Source organism: Leucoraja erinacea, chromosome 23, assembly GCF_028641065.1.
Source record: "Leucoraja erinacea ecotype New England chromosome 23, Leri_hhj_1, whole genome shotgun sequence".
In the NCBI taxonomy this organism is placed as follows: Eukaryota; Metazoa; Chordata; class Chondrichthyes; order Rajiformes; family Rajidae; genus Leucoraja; species Leucoraja erinaceus.
Window position 1 is genome coordinate 15,376,724 of NC_073399.1, and position 23,738 is coordinate 15,400,461.

General features: G+C 43.0%; 1 protein-coding gene across 7 annotated transcripts in view; it reads right to left on the minus strand.

The window, feature by feature from the left end:
* Window positions 1-23,738, minus strand: part of LOC129708271 (transcription factor MafG) — a 61,451-nt gene that overhangs the window by 33,194 nt on the left and 4,519 nt on the right. Inside the window, exon 2 of one of the 7 annotated variants that reach the window (XM_055653918.1) lies at window positions 14,451-18,341. The gene's annotated coding sequence lies outside the window, so the exon portion shown is untranslated. Of the gene's footprint in view, window positions 1-4,626; window positions 4,651-10,707; window positions 10,779-14,450; window positions 21,031-23,738 lie in introns of those variants that run through there. The other 6 variants (XM_055653917.1, XM_055653921.1, XM_055653923.1 and 3 more) reach the window with 6 other exon arrangements.

Below are 23,738 nucleotides of genomic sequence, written 5' to 3' on the forward strand. Positions count from 1 at the left end.
TCTCCGACATTTTAAGGTAGGAACTTTACCGATGTGCCACTGTGCCGCCACAGAGGCAGTGGGATACAGTGATAACCCAATGAGATCCATCAAGTATTTTTAATGACAAGCAGAGCTGCATTCTTCACACCTGGGTCATCCCACACGAGAGTCAAGAGTTGTAGGAAGGAACTGCAGATGCTGGTTTAAACCAAAGATAGACACAAAATGCTGGAGTAACTCAGCGGGACAGGCAGCATCTCTGGAGAGAAGGAATGGGTAACGTTTAGGGTCGAGACCCTTCTTCAAGAGTGTTTTATTGTCATATGTACTGGAATTGCACAATGAAATTTTTACTTGCAGTAGCAGTACAGTAGGTTTGAAAAACACTGTACGCAATAGATAATATAATAAACAAATTAAATGAAGTTTAATAAATAAAAAACCCTGATGTAGTGCAAAAGCAAAGCCCAAAGTCCCTGGTGTAACCCAGGCAGTTTGTATTGACTTGGAGTACGTAGCCTGTGTTGTTGAGAAGAAACTGTACATGGATGTCATAGTTTTCAGATTCCGATACCTTCTCCCTGATGGCGGGAATGAAATGAGAACATGGCCAGGGTGGTGTGGGTCCTTGATGATGCTGGCTGTCTTCTTCAATCAGCGCCCCTTATAGATCCCTTCGATGGTGGGAAGGTCAAGACTCATGATGGACCGGACCGTTTCCACCCATGTTTTGTAAACTGGGCGTTCGAGTTGCCGAACCAGGCCACAATACAACCAGTCAATATGCTCCCTACGACACAAGCTCAAGGGAGTATTTGTCGAAATACCAAATCTCCTCAAGTAGTCCTTTAAGAGGAGAAATCAATTGCCAATTGACACATAATCATCTTGCCTTCTGGGCATTTTTGCAGCATTTCCAGCCAGTGCAAAATAGTGCCAAAGTTTTCAAGAAACTGAAAGATGAAGGGAAGTCCATCTGTTCACTCATTGGGAACTAAATAACGGATCTCACATAATTATTGCATAATGGCTCCAGCTCTCACTTCAGATACTGTAGGGAGCACCAGGCATCTGTGTGAAAGCAACAGTCTCCATTACAAAAACAACACAAGTTGGGAGCAAGGGGGGGGAAGGAGAGGGTTGAGTTACCATCAAATCTGTATAAACAAAGATCTGAAACAAATTCCCAGCTGCACAAGATTCCCCAAATTAACCAAGATTAATGAACCACCCAAATCCAATAGACCAGAGAGCATAGATCAACGTCAAATTCCAAGTGGAAGAAAAGTATTTGCCTACAAAGGGTTTTTAAGATAGTTCAAAGCATCAAGATCTCCAAATACTTGTGTCGTCCTGAACAGTTTAAATTGTTACTGAGTTGACATTCCATTCCTGGTTTTATCAGTTTGCACTTTCAAAGAACTGTGTTATCTTTGTCATATCTCAACAGTTTAAGTCAAAAAGTGACCAGAAACAAGTGCTCTGTGATAATGATATTGATAAGTACTTGTACTGCCCTTGGTGTGATTAAGTTACAATGATAATATATGGAAGACGGAGTGCTGGAGTAGCTCAGCGAGTCATGTTCCTCTAAGATGCTGCCTGAACTTTGTAAACCAGCATCTGCAGTTCCTTATTTTTTACAATGATGCTAGCGTCGTCTTTATTCATTTATGTTAAATACACAAAAACACGAGTGTCTGTTAAAACATAAGCACTTATGGCCATGCTTGGGTTACAAAGACAGTAAAACACAGCATGCATAGGAGCTAGTCAAAATGCATAGAAAGGAACTGCAGTTGCTGGTTTATACCGTAGACACAAAAAGCTGGAGTAACTCAGCGGCAGGCAGCATCTCTGGAGAAAAAAAAATAGGTGACGTTTTGGTTTGGAAACCCTTCTTCAGACGGAAAGTAGAGGTGCGGTGGGGGGGGGGGGGGGGGGGGGGGGGTGCCAAGTAACCTACAAGCCTGTAGGTATTTGGGATGTTGGAGGAAACTGGAGCACCCGTGGAAAACCCACGCGGTCACAGTGAGAACGTACAAACATCTGTAGGCAGTGTCCGTAATCAGGATCAAACCCAGGTCTCTGGTGCGGCAAGGCCGCAACTCTACTACTGCTTCACTGTGCCGCCAAAATAATTTAAAACTATTTAACAAATTTGTCATTTTAATAATCACTGGAGGGGGTGGAATTTATGCAATTTTCATTGACGATAACTATATTCACAAAAGCGCAAGATGGAATGGAATTACAGCACAGTCAGTGGTTATGATATTGAGAAATATCGTGGCCAAGTTCCACAATAGATTACAGGAAAGAAACAGATAATATCTGTTTTAATGTTGTTTCGGAGATATTGATTAAAAAAGGTAGCATTGCCAGTTAATTATATAAACGTTATATATACACAGGATCAGAGTTAGTTGTCCTGAGGTGATAGCATCATAGAAACATACTGTCGAGTTGCATCACAGCTTAGTTTGGGAACAGCTTTGCCCAAGTCCACAAGTGTAGATAGTAACCAGTCTAAGACACAGACCGGACTCCCCATCATTGACTCCATCTACACTTCACGCTGCCTCGGAGAAGAAGCCAACATAGTCAAAGACTTGTCTCACCTCAGTCATTCCTTCTCCTTGATTTTGTTGGGCAGAAGGTACAGAAGATGGAAAGTGCACATCACCAGGCTCATGAACAGCTTCTTCCCCTGTTATCAGGCTTCTGAACGTTAGGGTTCAGTTAGGGTATCACTTCCATAAGTTAGGGTTCGATTCACCTCTACCCCATTGCAGTCATTGGGCTTTGTCCATGGAACTGATACACTGCAAGGCTAAGAACTATATTCTGCATTCTGTATCTTCCCCTTTGCTCTACCTCTGGTACTCGAGTTGAACTTGATTATATTTTTGTAGAGTATTATCTGATCAGATGGATGTAAAACAAAGCTTTTCACTGTACGTTGGAACACGTGACAATAATAAACCTAATTATAGATCCTGCAGGCGTGGCAAAAGGGCACGCACAATAAACACTGCAAAAAATAAGCATGCATGAAGAAAGTAACTAATAACATACTCCAGCACTCCATTAGTCACTCGAGTGAATCTTTGGAATTTAAGCAACATGATTGTGTTCTTTTCAAGAAAAGCATATGTACTGACCAATATTTAAAGTGGGATTACCAAAACAGATGATCTGACATCACATTGTAAGATCTTTCTATGCACAAATCTGACTGCCATATCTTTTATTTTTGAAGAGCCCTCCATATAAATTTTCTTTCTTACTTTCCCAAATGGTCCCCCAAGTCCTTTAAATGTCCATATGATTGAACAGCCAGGCTCATGGTTTAAACACGGCGGCACAGTGGTGCAGTGGTAAAGTTGCCACCTTCCAGTGCCAGGGACCAAAGTTCAATCCTGACCACGGATGCTGTCTGTACAGAGTTTGCACGTTGTCCCTGTGACCACGTAGGTTTTCTCCGGGTGCTCCCATTTCCTCCCACATTCCAAAGAGGTGCAGGTTGGGAGGTTACTTGGCTGTTGTAAATTGTCCCTAGTGTGTATGATAGAACCAATGAATGGGTGATCGCTGATCAGCACAGATTCTGTGGGCCAAAGGGCCTGTTTCCACGAGTTATCTCTAAACTAATCCAAATTGACTGGATATTGAAGGGTCAGCTTTGATAATGGCTTCAAATTCTAGGCTGGATCCTAAACACCACTCTGCTGACTCAGATTCAGCTGAGCAACTGCAACCTTACCCAACGCCGGTAGTTTGAAGTAAGTACATGGCACCCACCATCAGGAAGAGATGTTTAAATCCATTTTGTTACGAAGCGTGAACCTTGCAACCAAAGTTTGCATGTTGAGATGTGTAGGAAGCAACTGCAGGTGCTGGTTTACACTCAAGATAGATACAAAATGCTGAAGTAACTCAGCGGGTCAAGCAGCATCTCTGGAAAAAAGGAATCGGTGACATTTCTGAAGAAGGGTCTCGACCCGATCACCTATTCCTTTTCACCAGAGATGCTGCCTGACCCGTAACTCCAGCATTTTGTGTCTATCTTCATATGTTGAGAGCTGCCTGCTCCGAAATCCAAGTTAAAACAGGAAGAAAAACCATGTGGGTCCAAATACCTCATGGTTATGGACTCATGCTTGCCCGATTCACTGTAATCACAAGACACAAAACGAAAGTCATCGGATTATTTACAAACTTTTCCTTCAAGAATCAAGAAAAACAAGTCTCATTATGCAGTTTGATTACATAAAAGACAGTAGGACGGATACAAAACCCCCCAAACCTGCTCCACCGTTCAGCATCGTTAAGTCAAAAAACCACTGGGGTGGTTATCGTGCATCTGAGCATTACTTTCACTCAGGGGAAAAAAAAACACAAGAACCAGAGGTAAACAATTAAAAACTTAAACCAAACCTGTGTGAAAAATAAAGCGTCACATCGCACCCAATAATCTAGCTGAATGCCGGCAACATGCATCACAGGAAGCCAATTTCCTTGCAAGCCGTAAAACCACACCGCTGCACAAGCCCATCACAAACGCACCCTTACATTGAAGCCTTCTCCTTCTCCGTTTGGGATTCTTCAAGACAAGCAAGCAAATAACATAATGCCGCTCACCCTTGAAAATCCAAGAGGTGTAAAAAGGAGGCTTGGCCGTGGAGCTTTTCACCTCGGTGCACAATAAACTAAACTGGAGATGACAAAGATGAGAAGACAGGACAAGACGGAATTCTGCAACAAAACACTCTGCAAAGGACCAAGAGTTTCTCGTAGTCTTCATAAAGGAACACCATCACATTCCAAACACTGCAATCTTTCACAGTAGATTGAGTGGGTGGAGCATTGGATGGTATTTGCTGAATTGCACAATCTTGATGAATCAGCAACTCCACCTAAATATTATATTTCCCATTTGCTGTTCCATTACCACACCAACATAACTATTCTCGCCAACACAACTCAGACAATTGAGTTCAAAGTACAAGGATAAAGTTGCAATATGCTCCAAGAAAAATATTGTCCTTTATCCCACTTCAAGAACAAAGAAAGTTACTCCCTGTGGCTCTATATCCAAATAAAAGCTTGTGACCAGGTACAACCCGAGGGTCTTTGCTGTAAGGTAATGAACCTCTTTGTCCCTTCCTCAGTCAAGCTTGTGCAGCTATTCTGTGACGCACTTGAGTCTCATTAGGGCCAAACAACTTGATGCAGCAATGAAATAACAGGATTAGAGGGTCTGAGCTATAGGGAGAGGTTGAGTAGGCTGGGACTCTATTCTTTGGAGCACAGCAGGATGAAGGTTGATCGTATAGAGGTGTACAAAATCATGAGAGGATTAGATCAGGAAGATGCACAAAGTCTCTTGCCCAGAGTAGTTGAATCGAGGACAAGAGGACATCCAAGATGAAGGGGAAAAGATTTAATAGGAATCCAAGGGGTAACATTTTCACAGAAAGGGTGGTGGGTGTATGGAACAAGCTGCCAGAGAAGGTAACTAAAGCAGGGACTATCCCAGTGTTCAAGAAACAGTTAGACAGGTACATGGATAGGACAGGCTTGTAGGGATATGGGCCAAATGCAGGCAGGTGGGACTAGTGTAGCTGGTACATATTGGCCGGCTTGGGCAAGTTGAGCCTGTTTCCACACTTTATCACTCTAGGATTTCATGCTGCCTTTTGAAAGCAGCCAACATTATCAAGTTCCACTCACACCCCAGTCATTTGTTCTCTCTCTCTCTCCCCCTCCCCCTCAGGCACAAGATAGAAAAGTTTGAAGCACATACCACCAGGAAACTTCTTCCCTGCTGTTATCAGAGTCTCAAACTGACCTCTCATGTGCTAAAGATGGATTTCAGATCTGCCAGTCTACCTCAGTGCAGAATTTGCATCTTTTTGTTTAGTTGCATTTTCTCTGTAGCTGTAACATTATATTCTGCATGCTTGTTTCTTTTCTATTTTGCACTACCCAATATGCTTGCATATGGTGTGATTTGCTTGGACGGTATGCAAAACAATGTTTTTCCACCGTATCTCAGTACGCGAGAATAATAAACATATGCTACGTACTTCAAAATTCTTTTTCTGCCCAACTCCAGGCTTTTCCAACTTATTTCGTTTAGTTGAGAGATACAGTGCCCTTCGGCCCACCGAGTCCGCACTGACCGGAAATCCCCTCACATTAACATAAGCCTACACACACTAGGGGCAACTTACACTTAAACCAAGTAGACAAACCCAAGCCAATTAACCTACAAACCTGCGCGTCTTTGGAGTGTGGGAGGAAACTGAAGATCTTGGAGAAAACTCTACCGCTGAGCCACCATGCCACCCTATAGTTACTCACTATGTACCTTTTGATACTTGGCATGGCAAAGTTCCAGCAGTGAAATTAATTGGCTGGATCAGCGCAAATAATAAAATGATGACAACTTTAGTTCCTCTAGTGGTGCACTAGACCTGGACAGAATATTACAAGTAAATGTCACTGCAAGGGGAATAGCAGTGCTGATGCGGGAGGAAGAGAGGGCAAGGGGATCAATCTTTGGAATAGAAAACAGAAGGAGCCATCATGTGGAAATAGGTAGAGAAAGCTGGATACACGGAACTGCAGATGCTGGTTTACAAAACAATACACAAAGTGCTGGAGTAACTCAGCGGGTTATGACAGCATCTCTGGAGAACATGGATAGGTGACATTTTGGGTTGATACCCTTCTTCAGTCCGAAGTCTGAAGAAGGGTTCCCAACCCACAACGTCACAGATCTGTGTTCTCCAGAGATGCTGCCTGACCCGCCGAGTTGCTCAAGCACTTTGCGTCAGGTAGAGAATTTTTCTGTTTAATCCATCTAAATGAGAAGGAATGAAATAGTACTGCAGCTGTTCAATATTACAAGAATATATTTTAGATTACATGATTGATTGAAAGATACAGCATGAAAACAGGACCTTCGGCCCACCGAGTCCACGCTGACCATCGATCGCCCGTTCCTACAGGTTCTATGCTATCCCACTTTCTCATCCACTCCGTACACATTAGGGGCAATTTACAAAGGCCAACCTGGAAGCCTGGATATCTTTGGGATTTGGGAAGAAACCGGAGCACCGTCACCAGGAGGGGAGATAGACACAAAGAGCTGGAGTAACTCAGCAGGACAGGCAGCATCTCTGGCGTGAAGGAATGGATGACGATGATGTCGAGACCCTTCTTCAGTCACCGGGAGAACATGCAAACTCCACACAGATAGCACCCAAGGTCAGGATCGAATCCGGGATTCTGAAAGCCCTGTCCCACGGTACGAGTTCATTCCAAGAGCTCTCCCCAGTTAAAAAAAAAAACTTGTGGTAAGCACGGAGAATGAACGTAGCGGGTACGTCGAAGCTCGGGGATGTCTCTTAGCGCTAACGGCAGGTACTCGGGAAGACTCGCTAACGGCAGGTAAGCATGGGAAGACTCGTGAAGATTTTTCAACATTTTGAAAAATGTCCACGAGAGCCCAGAGTGGCCATTACCGTAAATCTCCGAGTTCGAGTCAGGGCAAACTCGGGAGAGCTCTTGGAATTAACTCGTACCGTGGGACAGGGCTTTGACCAGCTGTGCCATTGTGCCACCCAATGAGTGAACACATTTTAGGGCACCAATTGACTTTTTAGAATTGAAACAAAAACTTTCTCTAAGCTTTTTCAACAAGTCAATGTTTTGCAACAGGTGAAATAACCAGGCTAGAATTATCCTCTGTAGTGAGAATGTGCAAAAGCATGGTACATGAGATCCACAAAAGAGAACATCTAGATTTGATTTTAGTATCATTAATTCAAATACAGGTGTGCTAGTGCCAGCAACTTTATAAAAACTTTAAGTATAATACTTGGAATCAGGATGGGACCGGGTAACAAAAAAAGTTATTGGAATCCAGTAGAAATGTCCCACTTATGACCTCCACCTATGTACTCAATAAAAGAAAGCCTTAACTGAAAATAAAGGAGCTCTAACAATAGCACATCGAGTTTCTTGAGCTCAACATGCAAAACCTCCAAACAGAAGCTGCTATCTGTTGCTGTTCAGGAAGGAAGGAAGGAAGGAAGGAAGGACAGAGGCAGTTATCAACTGCACACATGCAAGTTCAAGTTGTGCTTAGTATATATCCACGTTATCACAGTACATGTATATACACCACTTATCTATGCACCAGACGAGAGATTTCGCAGATCGCTTTAAAGCTGCAGGAAACAAATAAAATGGCAAAGCTCAAAAGTTGCTAGAGATAAAATGATATAAATATTCTGTACCTCAGTCAGCTTATGAAGACACTGATGTAGGTCTTAGATTAGACAATCCTATTCTGAGAATCCAGATACAAAATATGAACTCATTCCTCCCGTCCATAGACAGCAGCCGATCTTCAGACTTTCCTCAGCAATTATGGGCGTGTCCCACCTGGGCGATTTTTCAGGCGACTGCCGGAGACAGTCAAGTCGCCGGCATTTGCCTGAACAGCCGGCAACTGGAACGGGGACTATCAGAGCGCGCGCGCACACACACACACACACACACACACACACTGGAACGGGGACTATCAGAGCACACACACACACACACAGCGATGAACAGGAAGGTTCAGGTTGTAATTAAGACGGTGAAAGCACAGTGTACAGGAAGGGTCACGCAAGTCCTTTAAAAGAGGGGGGAAGAGGGAGGGGGAGAAGGAGTGGATCCAACTTTTAAGAATCCAGAGATACACGGCTGTGAAGCTCGGCAGACATTAACATTACCGGTCGGTTATCCTTGGTTCTGAAAACTTCTGCTTACGTTTCCCCAAATCACCTCTCCAAAACAGTACTTGAAAACAAAAATACTTCCAGTTAATGGAACTTTGAATTGAAAAACTTTTACCCACAGATATTAAATTAATAAGCAGGCTACAGTAAAACACTAGGTTTAGTTCTATTATTGTCACGTGCACCAAAGTACGGTGCAAAGCTTTGTTTTGTTATTCGATCAGATAATACTAAACAAAATACATTTGAGGGTGGCATGGTGGTACAGCGGTAGAGTTGCTGTCTTGCAGCGCCAGAGAACCAGGTTTGATCCTGACTACGGGTGCTGTCTGTACAGAGTTTGTATGTTCTCCCTGTGTAAATTGTAAATGGAAATAGTCCCAAGAGTGTGGGATACCGTTACTGTATGGGGATCACTGGTCGGCGCAGACTCAGCGGGCTGAAGGTCCTGTTTCCACGATGGATCTCTAAACTAACGGAAAGTCAAACTCAGTGCAACAGGTAGAGCTTAGGGGAAGATCGAGAGTGCAGAATATAGTTCTCAGCATTGCAGTGCACTTGCTCCATAGGCAAGGTCCAATGTCTGCAATGGGATGGAGGTGAATTGGGCAGTAACCTAGCTTATGGAAGGACCGTTCAGAGGCCCAGTCCTGGGTCTGGTGGTGCACACTTTCAAGCTTCTGTATCTTCTGCCTGGTGAGAGGTCATAGGTCATAAGGAATAGGAGTAGAATTAGGCCATTCAGCCCATCAAGTCTACTCCGCTATTCTGTCATGGCTGATCTATCTCTCCCTCCTAACCCCATTCTCCTGCCTTCTCCCAATAACCCCTGACACCTGTACGAGAGCAGGAAGAAGGATGGGACAAATCTTTATGTTGGCTGCTTTTCCAAGGCATGATGAAGTATCATTGGTCTAACTAGTTCAACTTCAGTCACACATTCAGGATGTCCTGTTGTTTTATTTACAGACTGGAACACACTGCCAGGGGAAGTGGTGGAAGCAGATATGATAGTGATGTCTAAGAGATATTTGGACAAAGCACATGAACAGGCAAGGAATGGGGGGTAGTGAGGGGAAATGGCCATGTGCAGGCAGACGGTGTTAGTTTAAATTGGCATCATATTAGGCACAGACATTGTAGGCCAAAGGTCCAGTTCCTGTCCTATGCTTGCTACCAACATCTCAGTCACAAGATTGTTTCAATGTGATCTTGCTTGTGCTCCTGGGAATTTCCCTTTCTTGTCCATTTAAGTTGTTCCTTCACCTTATCATCACAGGAGCTTGTTGGGCAACCCTATCATTCCAAAGTCTGCAATAGTGGAATTTACTGGTTGCATAGTATCTGGGCTTAAAATCAATTGAAATTGGATATTATGGATTAGCCTTAATTCAACTCATGTACTGTCCTGCAATGGATGTCCCACTATTTCCTTTCACAGTAAAAATCCACCCTATAAGATATATGAAAAAAATGGGCTTTTCCATAGTATGTGGAACATATCAACAATTTGTTGAATTCTAGGAATCCACTTTGAACTCATTTAGTCCAAGGTTATATGAAATGACTTGCATGCAGTTTCCAAGCTTTGTCTTCTATTTACAATAGAGCAACATTTCTACATTGAAGAATCCAACAAGACATTGAATTTATCTGAGTAATGGATGCAACATTATTGTGCTGCCAAATAGCGATTAAAGGAGTGACCAAATTCACACTATTACCTTGTCCCACTTGGATAAGCTCCAGCTTTGCGGACATTGAGTTTATAGGCACAACAGCTGCATTGTGAAAATTTCAGTGCTCTGGAGGAAAGACCAATTTACAGTGGACAAGAGGTCCATGCATAATACTGAGTGGAACAAAGCTCTTGGAAGCAGGTTGCTTTCCATATCAAACCGTTACCAGATTCATCACCACTTACTCGCAGTGATGAGTCGGAATCCTGGAATCCTGCAATTCAAGAAGGTAGCTCTCCACCACTCCACAATCAAGGCTGGCCATGCCAGTCTGACAGCCACACCCCCTGAAAATGAAATTTTGAAAGCACGAATAGCAAATTTGGAAAATTATTGCCTTCATTCAGCAGCTCTTTGCTACATTTCAAATCTGAATGCAATTCATCCCATGTAAAAATATAAATGCCTAATTTGGGATAAAAATAATTTCTGGCTACAATTATAACAAAAGTTACAAAATAAATTGTTAATCTATATCAATTTCATATGCAACAAGCACAGCCAACATTAATTTAGAAAAAACTTTTTTTTTAGAAATTAACAATCTTAAAGTTTCAAAATCAGAAAGTGCAACAGGAGGGTATCAATTGGCAACATGAAGTTTCCTTGTAAGATGGCGAAATGAAAGGTATGTATGGCACAAAGTGAAATTTGATATGCTGCTACCCAGTAATTGATCACACTTAATAAATCTGTTTCTCCCTTCCTTTTATAAAGTTACAACTTTTAGTCAGTCAAAGCCAATGAATCAGCATTCTCTTCGGCAGCATGCTCAGTGTGTAGATGCTTGGGAAATTTAACAAGGTTGTAATTCACCCAGTGGGATGAATCATATCAAACGGATGAAGTGAACGTACTATTGTAATGTACCAGTGTCAGTAAAATCTGTGGCTTGAATTACAGCTATGAACTCTCTCCCCACTAGGGTTTTGATTTTTAATAAACGATATAAAAACATACTTAAGATGGGCACAAAATGCTGGAGTAACTCAGCGGGACAGGCAGCATCTCCGGAGATGCTGCCTGTCCTGCTGAATTACTCCAGTATTTTGTGTCTATCTTCAGGTGTAAACCAGTATCTACAGTTCCTTCCTAAAAATATACTTACACAGTTTGAAAGATAGAACAGAAAAACTATTTCAGAACACAATTAAAGGACCTGTCCCACTTTCACAACCTAATTCATGACCTCTGCCGAGTTTGCCCTTGACTCGTACTCGCAGCATGGTCGTCACGAGGTCATAGGTGGTCGTGGATAGGTCGTAGCAGGAGGTGATGCCAGTCTTGGTACTCGCGGCATCAAGTAGGTCGGGGCGTTTTTCTAGCCCGAGTAAAAAAGGTTGTGAATTAAGTCGTGAAAGTGGGACAGGCCCTTTAGGACTTAGAGGGACCCGGCGTGGGGGCGCTGCCGAGAACAAAGGGGGACTATTGGGACTACATTGAACACTAACTTTGTCAGCGCACTATACCTGGTGGCTCTTTGCATACTTTGTGTTTCGTAAGCAAAACAAAGAATTTCACTGTGACATGTCACATGTGATACTGATATTAAGTATCATTCATTCAGAGTCACACAGCATGGAAACAGTCCCTTCAGCCCAGCTTGCCCATGCCAACCAAGATGCCCCATCCATGCCACTCCCACCTGCCTGCATTGACCCATATTTCTCCAAATCCTCCCTATCCACAAAGTCCTGACCGAGAACAAACAAATCACTTGTAACACCAAGAAAGGGCTCGAAACAAGGTTTGATAACTGCTATTGTGTGGTACACCAGAAACAAAAATACCACTGACACGTCAAAAAGTTGGAAGAACTTTTGGTGAAAAGACAACTTCAAACTTCCCATAAAAGTACAAAATCTTAACAATTCATCATATGGATAATTTTCATTATTAAACTGGAAAAGCTTAACCTTTCTCATGAGATATAACTTCCCCTCGATTAAATAAGTGCCATGAAAACTTTTAGGGTCTTGCTTGAAATCTTCTTCACTAGACCATTCTTCCATTTTCCTCAAACAGCACAGAACATCCTTTCTCACTTTTAAGACCAAGCCCCAAACATAGAAGATGGGATCCCTAACGACTTAGACATTCTTAAATCCGCCTGAAAATGCATTTAGAAAATATTTACACAAACCATTAAAAACATAATTACTGTCATACTTTTTGATTCACAATAATAACAACTGAATAGTGCACTAGTATCATTTTTCTGCATCCATAGCAGCAGATTACCACAATACCCAAAATACGTCATCTTCAAATTAGCTTATTGGCATACACACCAGAGACCAGTGACATTCCTTGTTCACATGAAGTACATAGAGTACACGGTATCCATGGTTGTGACAAATACAATAATAAATACAACAAATGCAAAATAGTAGAATTATGCAAAGATTGCGTTGTAATTTGAAGTAGTGCCAAAAAAAGTTTTTGCAATAATGTAATAAATGAGGTAGAGTTACAAGTAAAACAAGGTGGCCGGGAAGAGGGTGTGAAGGAGGTTATTTGTTCTGGAGTCTGATAGCCATGGGGAAGAAGCTGTTGTTAAGTCTGGGCATCCAGGCTTCCAAGCTCCTGCATCCATTCCCAGAATGTTGAGTAAAAGGAATGGTCAGGGTGGCAGCAATTCCAGCCCTCCTTTCTCATCGTCCCATTAAGATCGACTGGATGGGAGGAAGTGACTAGCTTGTGATGGACTGTGCCATGTTCGTCATCACTCTCTGATGGTTCAGGTGGTCAAGAGCCAAGTAGGTGCCATGCCACGCCACGCCAAGATGAATTCTGTCAGAATACTTTCTATAGCGCATCTGTAAAGTTCAAAATAATCTTCTCAGATGCCCAAGAGAGTAACTATGATGACGTGTAGAAAGGAACTGTAGAAGCTGATTTACACAGAAGATAGACACAAAATGCTGGAGTAACTCAGCCAGCTTCTCTGGAGAGAAGGAATGGGTGACGTTTTGAGGTCGAGACCCCTTTTCATGATGATGTGCTTTCTTGATCACCGCATTGGTGTCAAGGTGATAGAGATGCCAAGGAACACGAAAAAGCATGTTTCCCCATTTAATATCAACACTTATATTTGTGCCAATGCCACAAGTCTGTGAACCATCCGTCTCACTGAATACATTCCTCAGTGCATTGGGATGTATTCACTTAGCGGAGTTGAGTCAGCAGGATTGTTTTGCACACATCAAATTACAATCCTACATTGAGACTCATCCGTTGACTAGTTTTGCATGGAGTGCGTATTTTTTCCCCAAAAATTGTATTCCTTGTAATTATGAACTGCAATATTCTTAAAACATGAACTATTCCAAACAGTCATTTACCCTTAATTACATGTCAAATAAAAATCCCCTGTCAGGTGTAGAATAATCATGGCCCTTTATTTCATCCCATGTAGAACAGTAGTCTGCTGCCCAGGAATGTACCCTGAGTCAGCAGCTCTGCTGAACGTTATGTATTTTCAGACAGGTGCTATCAGATTACACATTGTCTCTGCCCTGCTCGCTCCACTGAAGATCAAGGATGGTCGCTGGTTTCAGTGTGTGTAGGGAGCTTTGGAGTCAGGCTGCATGCAGCCTCTTGTTCACTGTATATGTGTGTGTGCATGACAGTGAGTGAGCGAAAACATAAGAGGGAGAAGGAGAAAGAAAGGAGGGGAAAGGAAAGGAGAGCAAGCAAGCAAGCAAGCCCCTGACTGTGAAGCAGCTTCAGCCCCTGCTCTGCCTCCATTGCAAAGTCCAGTGGCCAGGCAGCCTGACTCAGGGCTGCTGTGACCCGCTGATGAGTCAGCAGCTCTCTCCCCCCCTCTCTCTCCCATACACACACTCATTGCGTTTGCACACTCAGCAAAACCCGGCGCCTTTTCTGCCCCCTTAATCCCACCAAACCCCACCTCTCCCTGACTCACCGAGTCGTGAGAAGCTCCCCGATCCTTCGGCGTGGCTTTGAAGCGGACCCGAGCTGCCAAAGGGCCTGTTCTTCCCCCCTTTTGCAATTGAAGGAATTTCCCCCCACTCGTTGTTTGCGCTTGTGCCGAGGCCAGACGTCAGATGATGTTTTGTCATGTGGCTTCATTCATGAAGCTCTACGCAACGGGAAAACTTTTAAAGGCGCAGGCACTGCACAGCCTGTCAGCAACCTTCTGTTGTTTATATTCCACTTCACCTGCACCTCCAAACCTCTCCACCAGTCTGTGATGATGGAGACCAATCGGTCTCCAAAGAGGTAGATTGTAGTTCATGACTACTCTCTGGCTGTTGGTAGAATGGTTCAGAAGGTGTAGAGGTGTGAAGACACACACCACCAGATTCAGAGACAGTTTCTTCCGAAGAGAGAGACACAAAATGCTGCAGTAACAGGCTGCATCTCTGAAGTTCTATCCTACACAATAGGGACAATGTACCCAAGCCAATTAACCTACAAACCTGCATGTCTTTGGAATGTGGGGAGAGACCGGAGCACCCGGAGAAAACCCACACGGTCACAGGGAAAATGTACAGACTCCATACAGACGGCAGGCATAGTCAGAATCGAACCCTGGTCTCTGGCACTGTAAGGCAGCAACTCTACTGCTGCACCACTGACTCTATGACCCTCCCGCTCAGAAGATGGATCAGTAACTTTGGAGAAAGTTTCAAGAGTTCAAGGGTTGGCATGAATCTGAACCTCATTCTTCATAAGGGTGATGGAGATAGAAAGTCTAATCCCAATTAAAAATAACTTTGATTAGTGCCATCATGGTACACATCAACATAGAGACTAGATTAGATTAGAGATACAGCGCAGAAGCAGGCCCTTTGGCACAACCGAGTCCGCACCGACCAGCGATCCCCGCACACTAACACAAGCCTACACACACTAGGGACAATATACACTTATATCAAGTATACAAATGTAAGCCAATCAACCTACAAACCTGTATGTCTTTGGAGTGCGGGAGGAAACCGAAGATCTCGGAGTAAACCCACGTGGTCACAGGGAGCTCGTAGTCGGGATCGAACCTGTGTCTCTCGTGCTGCAAGCACTGTAAGGCAGCAGCTCTACCGCTGCGCCACTGTGCTGACCTGCAGCTGCAAAGTGTGTTTTTCCCTGCATCGCTTTATTAGTTAGTATGGGCAGAATAATGCCATTAACCTCAACAATTTTATAGAACCCGTTTCTCTACAGCAACGCTCATGATTTTGAATGCCTTCATTCAAGGTTAAATTAACGGTTTAGACTCCAAGCAGGGCAACCTCAACTTCCCCATTCTTCACTTAACTCAGTTCCCCATCAAGAAAAGGGAACTGTAGAAAAGCAAATTCCACTCTTTCTCACACGGAAAGTCCTTCACCATACGGACAGATACATGTCCAAATATAAGATCAAATGAATTATAAATAGCCGCGGATTTTTAAAAAGGAGCGGGTATTTTTAAATGTGGAAACTTAAATGCATTTTTCGAACTCTGCACAAGATTGAAACCCAGATTATGAATCCCAATTAATTACTTTTATACAGAGTACTAAATAAAAATGGGAAAGTTATGGTTGTTAACTGTAAGGGACAACAATGAGGTGGCGATGGAATAGTTCATTCCAGCTGCCTGTCCTTCTCCATCCATATGGGTCTGAGTGTCATTGAGTCTTACAGCGTGGAAAGTGTCCCTGGAGTGGGAGCATGTGGTGCCCATCAGCATGTTCAAAGTCTTGTGCAACTAATGGGCAACTGAGGGACAGGAGCATATTATCAAACCTGCAGAACAGCCTTTAGATTTCATTTAAGTTTTCTTTTTTTCTACTTATTTTTTCTGGAAATTGTTTTCCAGATGTATAAGAATGAGGAAGGGCCATGATGGTGGTTAAGTTTTAGTTTATTGACACAGTGTGATATTCGCATTGTACATAGAATTTGGATAATTGTTTATAAACAGTATATATGTATGTTTGCATGGTGCATATGCGTGTATATATGTATGTATATGTTAGTGTATGTGTGTATATATATATGTAGATGTCAAGGGCCGTGTGGTGGCTGTCTGTGCATCAGTCTCCCCACATTAAACAAAGTCACGCACAGGCCTCCTCCATGAGAAGACAGTCATACGTGTTTCGAGTGACCACCAATGATGATGATATGTATCTAAGATAGTTTGTGAATTAATTGATGAGTAGCGGAGAAGGGGTAGGAATAAATAAGTGTATACTCCTTTTCGAACATGTAAGATTTAATTTGTGATGTTTATGAGGTTATTTAATGAGTTGTTTATTGTTCATTTTATTGTTATTTTGCTTTGTTTTTAACTTTTGTTTTACATGTTCAAAATAAAATATATACAACTACTACTACTGCAGCAACTGTCGCATGTATAAATTACAGCCCAGAGCTTAATAACAAAAGAATGTCACAATCAAATAAAAAAGATATACCAATAATCATCCAGAGAAAACCTTGTGTAACAATCAAGAAATAGCTTTCAGTATCTTGGAGCTTACCTCAGGAAATAAAAAGAAAAAAAGGAAGAGAAAGACAACTCATAAGTTAAAAATCATACAGAAAAGGGTGACATGTTGACAGATTTAGTGAGTCAGGCAGCATCTCTGGAGAGAAAGGATGGGAGACACTTTAGGTCGGGACCCTTCTACAGGGACAGGACCCAAAACGTCATCCATCGTTTTTCACCAGGGATGCTGCCTGACCCGCTGAGTTACTCCAGCACTTTGTGTCTCTTTGTGGTATTAACCAGCAATTGCAGTTCTTTGTTTCTCCATGTGCACAAATGCCATAGTTAATAAAAGTGCTGAAGAAGCTCAACATCATCTTGGTAAAAGCAGCCCACATGATGATACCACATCAGCCACCTTAAACATTAACTTCTTCTATCACTAGCTCACAGTGGGCGCCACATTAAAAATACAGCCAGACTACTGGGGACAATTTACATTTACATCAAGCCAATTAGCATACAAACCTGTACGTCTTTGGAGTGTGGGAGAAAACCGGAGATCCCGGAGCAAACAAACGCAGGTCACGTGGCGAATGTACAAACTCCGTATGGACAGCACCCATAGTCAGGATCAAACCCGGGTCTCTGGCGCTGTAAGGCAGCAACTCTACTGCTGCACCACTGTGCCGCCCTGTACCCACAGTGTACTCCATTTTTTGCATTGCACACGCATTGTAAAAATCTAACACTACCTGTTTGTCTCCCGGATTATTGGTATGCAAACAAGATGGCAAAAAGAAGTAGGCAATCAAAGGGATGACCACCTGGTCTGTACCTGGTGCACACCTCCAGGTAACCAACCGATGCCAGTTCAAGAGTGGAACTGGAAGAAGGTCTATCAACTTGCCTCCTCCGTGGATGATTTTAGGTCAGGGACATAGGACCAAAGTTGAAACGAGATACGGAACAACGGTTAAACAGCAGAAAAGCTCAAATTCCCTCAAATTCCAAAAAATCCTATAATTTTCAGATGGTACAATTACATTTATTGAAATTGTCACCTTTCTTCATGTTTTGACAACAAACGTAATAATATTGCTATTAATAAGACCAATTTGCACATAAAATGCAACATTAAAAATGATTAACAGTCCCCTGCAGAATTTGTTTGACAACAATTTTATTTTCATTTTCCAGTGTCTTCCTGTTGCTCTGTTATGTTTATGTCTGAAGAAGGATGCTGACCCAAAATGTCACTTATCCATTTTCTCCAGAGATGCTTGCAGCACTTTGCACCCAGCTTTGGTGTAAACCAGCATCTGCGGTTCCTTCTTATCACAGTTATTTTTCGTTGCCTCTTCCCGTTGGGAAACTCTAGCAGTAACCAAAAGATCAAAATTAAATCCCAGTTACGTCAATGTAAAGGGAGGGGTGTTAACTTGTATTTTGCACACAAGTTTGCAGCACATAAATATAATGTTTTGGCTGTTGTGTTGCATGCCAGCCGACATAGCGACTTCTCAATTTCATCCCGTGCTAATTGCTGAAGTGAGAAATCAAGGGAAAGTTAAGTTCTTCCCTGTTCACCAGCTTCTCTTCCCTTCCCCCCCCCATTCAAGAGCGACAGCATGATCAAAGGAAAGAAGCAGCTGAAGCCACTCGGGCATAGTTACCGATAGCCAGGAATAAGATATCACTGTCAGGTCACAAATGGGTGAATGGCTTTTGGAATCTCACACAGGAATAACAACTGTTGGGAAGAGGACAACTAGTTTCAGAATTGTTGATGGAATACATTACCACAAGTAGTCACGGCTTAAGTACAACATTTTAGGCAGATGTGGAGAAATGCTTAAAAGTTAGGGAAAATGCTTAAAAACCTAAGCATTTTCCCTAACAATAAACAACTTAGGGAAAACCATAGTCATATGGTGTGGAATCAGGCCCTTCAGCCCAACCTGCGCACACCGACCAACATGTCCTATCTACACTAGTCACACTTGCCTGCGTTTGGCCCATATCGCTCTAAACCTATTTTATCCATGTACCTGTCCAAATGTTTCTTAAATGTTGTGGTAATATCGGCTTCAACTTTCTCCACCACCAGCTCGTTCCATACACCATAAATACTTAAGTAATCTTTATGGATCATTCACCACTTTACCAAAGGCAATTAACCTACAAATCTGCACATCTTTGGACTGTGGAAGGAAACCGGAGCACCTGGAAAAAACCCACGCGGTCACAGGGAGAATATGCAAACTCCGTACTGACAGCACCCGCATTCAGGATCAAACCTGGGTCTGTGACGCTGTAAGGCAGCAGCTCTACTGCTATGCCATTGTGCCACCCCTATCACATGGTGACATCACAAGTCTCATGGCTCATGATTTCCTCCATTTCAGGTAGAAATTGTAACTTAAAGTGCCAGCCAACAAACTTTGCTGATCATACAGAGAAACTCGGAACATATCATGCAGAGGTTGACAATGCAACAAAGAGGCTGCAGGGCAGAACAGTGGCGCAGCAGAAGAGCTATTGCTTCACAGCGCCAGAGACCTGGGCTCGATCCTGACTACAGGTGCTCTCTGTGTGGAGTTTGCACATTCTCCCAGTGACCAAATGGGTTTCCTCCTTCTCCTCCAGTTTCTTCCCACATTTCAAAGACGTACAGGTTTGTGGATTGATTGACATCTTAAGTTGCCCCTTGGTGTGTAAGATGCGTAATTTGGATAAATAGAACCAGTCGACAGGGTGATCGACGGTCGGTGTGGACTCGGTGGGGTGAAGGGTCAGTTTTCATGTTGCATCTCTAAACTAAACTAAAACGAAACATGATATGGCAGCAAAAGAGTCTGCAATGAAGCATCAACGTCCCACACACGACAGCTGCCAGCCCGCTTTCACTAATCAGGGTAAAGGAAACCGTGACAAGTGGTTATCCCAGCCTTTTAGTCCAAATCATGTCAAGGATGCAGAATGTGAACGGCAATTCCTTGATCATGAGTGTGATAATGAGTGTTTTGCAAGATTACATGGTACAAGAGTTTGTCTGCTACTACAAGATCAAAACTGCTCCAAATAATAAAAATCTGCTCAAAGATTGTAGGTCAACCACTTCAGAAATTGTATGAATCATCCTACCATAAAGCCATACTAAGGATGGCCAACAATATTCTGACCCCAACCACATTCTGAACAGGGAATACAATTTGTTACCATCAAACCGGAGATATAGGGTTCCAAAATGTAACAAGGTTAGACTGAAGCACTCTTTTGTGCACCACTCAATCCTCGAACTAAATACGGTGCTTAATCCCAGATCAAATGCACGCTGATGGGCCTCAAATGTTGTCTTCTGTTATTGTAATGTTGTGTTGAATGTATGTATTTTTGGGTCCTGTCTTGATGTCTTAATGCATGACTTTTCAAGTCTCTTTTATCTTTTATGTGATGCTGTAAATGGAGCTGCTGCGATGCAAAACAAATTTCAGACTTTGTTCTGACAATAAAGAAATATCGTATCGTATCAGCATGCAGCTTGTAGTGGAGGGGGCCACTCATGCCCTGGGACTCGACAAGGGCAAAATGTTGGGATAAGGAGGGGTTGGGACCAGCGCACAGTGAACAGCACTGGATAGACCTCCCACATGTTATCACTCACCTCCCAGCAAGTGTTTATGCAGCTGCCCTGAGGTGCTATAGACGAGAGCACCTTCAAAACCAGACATAAGGGGAGCACCACACAGCATTCTTCCTATATAGAACGTACGACAATGCAGCATAAGAACAGTCGTCTTGTTGGGTCTCATAGTCTGTAACTCGTTATACCTAACCCACAGCTAACAATGACCCGTCTCCTTTACCATTGTTGCTTTTTTGCATATCTTTCAATCATTTGTTCTATTTCTCTCTATATCACCGTCTATATCTCTCATTCCCCTTTCTCCTGGCTCTCGGTCGGGTCTCGACCCGAAACTTCACCTATTCCTTTTCTCCAGAGATGCTGTCTGACCCGTTGAGTTACTCCAGCTTTTTGCGTCTATCAGCAGGCCCTTTAGCCCATGTTAATCTTTTGCCTCAATTCTCTGCAGAGAATCCAACTGTGCATTAACCCCAGACACAGCATGTGATTAGAATAAGAAAAGAGAGTGAAATGCAATTTCTAAGCAATGCTTCTTAGTTGAATATTTATTATTACGTTTGATTTGGTTTGCGATGCAAATATTATGTCCTAAACAGCAAAATAAAGTGTAACCTTCGATAGAACTCTTTCATTTGGCAGTGACTATTGCAATTGTAAGTTTTTTTAGCATATTCAGAAAATGTCAGTGCTGTCAACCATTAATTTAAAGTCGCAATCGTTAGATATAACTGAAAAGGCCATAAGAGTCCTCTACACTGCCGAGGAATCATCATTGTTTACCTAAACGCACCAACTAACCTATTACTCTTATCAGGAAGCAGCCTTTTTCATCTTCCTGTAGTGCTAATAGTTAACACCCAAGAGATTAATAATTTATAAGAGAACACGTTCAAGTCGTCAATATGAAATTAACATATTTTACCAAATCCTTCCTATTACCCAGTCAAACTTTTGACATGCGTTCCTTAGTTTTAAGAAATACATAATTTCAATGACTTCCCAAGATTACGCTATCTCTTTCTTTTGCCTCCTGTCAGGCACTATGCAGGGGCAGCACTAGCAGTTGCTTGGACCCTTTGGTGATAGCTCTAAGTCACGGTAATAATGTGCACAAATATTTGAGCCTCTCCAAAATTCCTCCGAATGCTTCTGCCTCCCATCCTTAAATAGCCAACATATTCCTAGGAAGTGAAACTTAACTTTGGACTCAATACCGGGATCTACAATTGTTCTTGTTAATTTTAAGCTCAATGAGTCATTTCAATCCTGATTTTCAGATCGGAAGAGAGTTTCAGAATAGCACACGAGATACACAAGGAACTACAGATGCTGGTCTATAAATAAAGACACAAAATGCTGGAGTAACTCAGCGGATCAGGCAGCATCTCTGGAGAACCTGTGTATGAAGGAACTGCAGATGTTGGTTTACACTGAAGATAGACATAAAAAGCTGGAGTAACTCAGCAGGTCAGGCAGCATCTCTGGGGAAAAGTAATAGATGATATTTCGTGTCTCAAGAAGGGTCGGTCTTGACCTGAAACATCACCTATTATTTTTCTCTTGAGATGCTGTCTGACCCGCTGAGTTACTCCAGCCTTTTGTGTCTAACTCTGGAGAAAAGGGATAGGTGATGTTTCGGGTCAGGACACTTCTTCCAACTGAAGCAGATTCCTTCAGTTATTTCCTGGCAGTTAAGTACAAGTAACAATATAAAACAAAGAGCCCTACAATGACAAATAATACATTGCTTACAATGAATCCTTTCATATCTGGCCTTTGTTCCAACCATCTGCCTATCACAAAACGCCCTTGTCTATGTCCAGCTATCACCTGCCATGCTTTGTCCTGCCTTTCCCCTCTTCCAGCTTTCTTCTCCGTTCCCCTACAATCAGACTGAAGAAGGTTCCTGATCCGAAACGGTTCCTTGTGCTCCAGAGATGCCGCCTAACCCGCTGAGTTACTGTTGTATCCTAAACATGTTGTGAAGAATATGTTGTGAGACATGTTGTGTCCTTTAAGTTTTTCGTTCAGTTTAGAGATACAGTGTGGAAACAGGCCTTTCGGCCCACCGAGTCTGCACCGACCAGTGATCCCCGCACATTAACACAAGCTTACACATGAGGGACAGTTTATACTTATACCAAGTATACACACACCCAAGCCAATTAAAACACAAACCTGGACGTCTTTGGAGTGTGGGAGGAAACCGAAGATCTCGGAGAAAACCCACGCGGTCATGGGGAGAGCGTACAAACTCCGCACAGGCAACACCCAGAGTTGAGATCGATTCCGGGTCTCTGGTGCTGCAAGCGCTGTAAGGCAGCAACTCTACCGCTGGGCCCATGTAATCTTAAGCTTCAGCTTACATAAAAAATGATTCAGAAGTTCACTGCATGTTCTCATACAGCCTGACCAAAGAGGCTACAGTACAACTGTGAAATGTACTCAACAAAGGCCCAAATCTAATTCTGACCACTCGGGTTATGCCTGTTTGATATGATATAGAAATTTATTTATCCCAAGAGGGAAATTAATCTGCCAACAATCATAAAAACACAAAATACATGAATATGAAATTAAAAAGATGAGTGGAATGGATTGTGGGATGTGCAAAGTTTGGGGAGGGCAGGGGAGTCAGTCTCAGTCTCCCCCACGCCAGAAGGGGGAGGAGTTGTAAAGTTTGAAGCCACAGGGAAGAAGGATCTCCTGTGGCGTTCTGTCCTGCATCTTGGTGGAACCAGTCTGTTGCTGAAGGTACTACTCAGGTTGACCTGTGTGTCATGGAGGGGGTGTGCTGTATTGTTCAGGATGCTCTGCAGTTTGAGGAGCATCCTCCCCTCCAAAACCACCACCCATGAATCCAACTCTGCCCCCAGGATGGACCCAGCCTTCCCGACGAGTTTGTTGATCCCATTGGCGTCCGCAGCCTCAGCTGCGAAAAAGATGGTACAGGCTACTGATTGGTAGAACATCTGCAGCATCTTACTGCAGACCGGGTGCGATGGGCCACGATGCACAAGTCGGCAGACAACGGGGGTAAAAGCGTGCCCAACGTCACCCACACCCTGATGGCCACCTTCATGTGTGGCTGCATCAGGCGGAGCGTAGAGCCAAGTGTCACTACC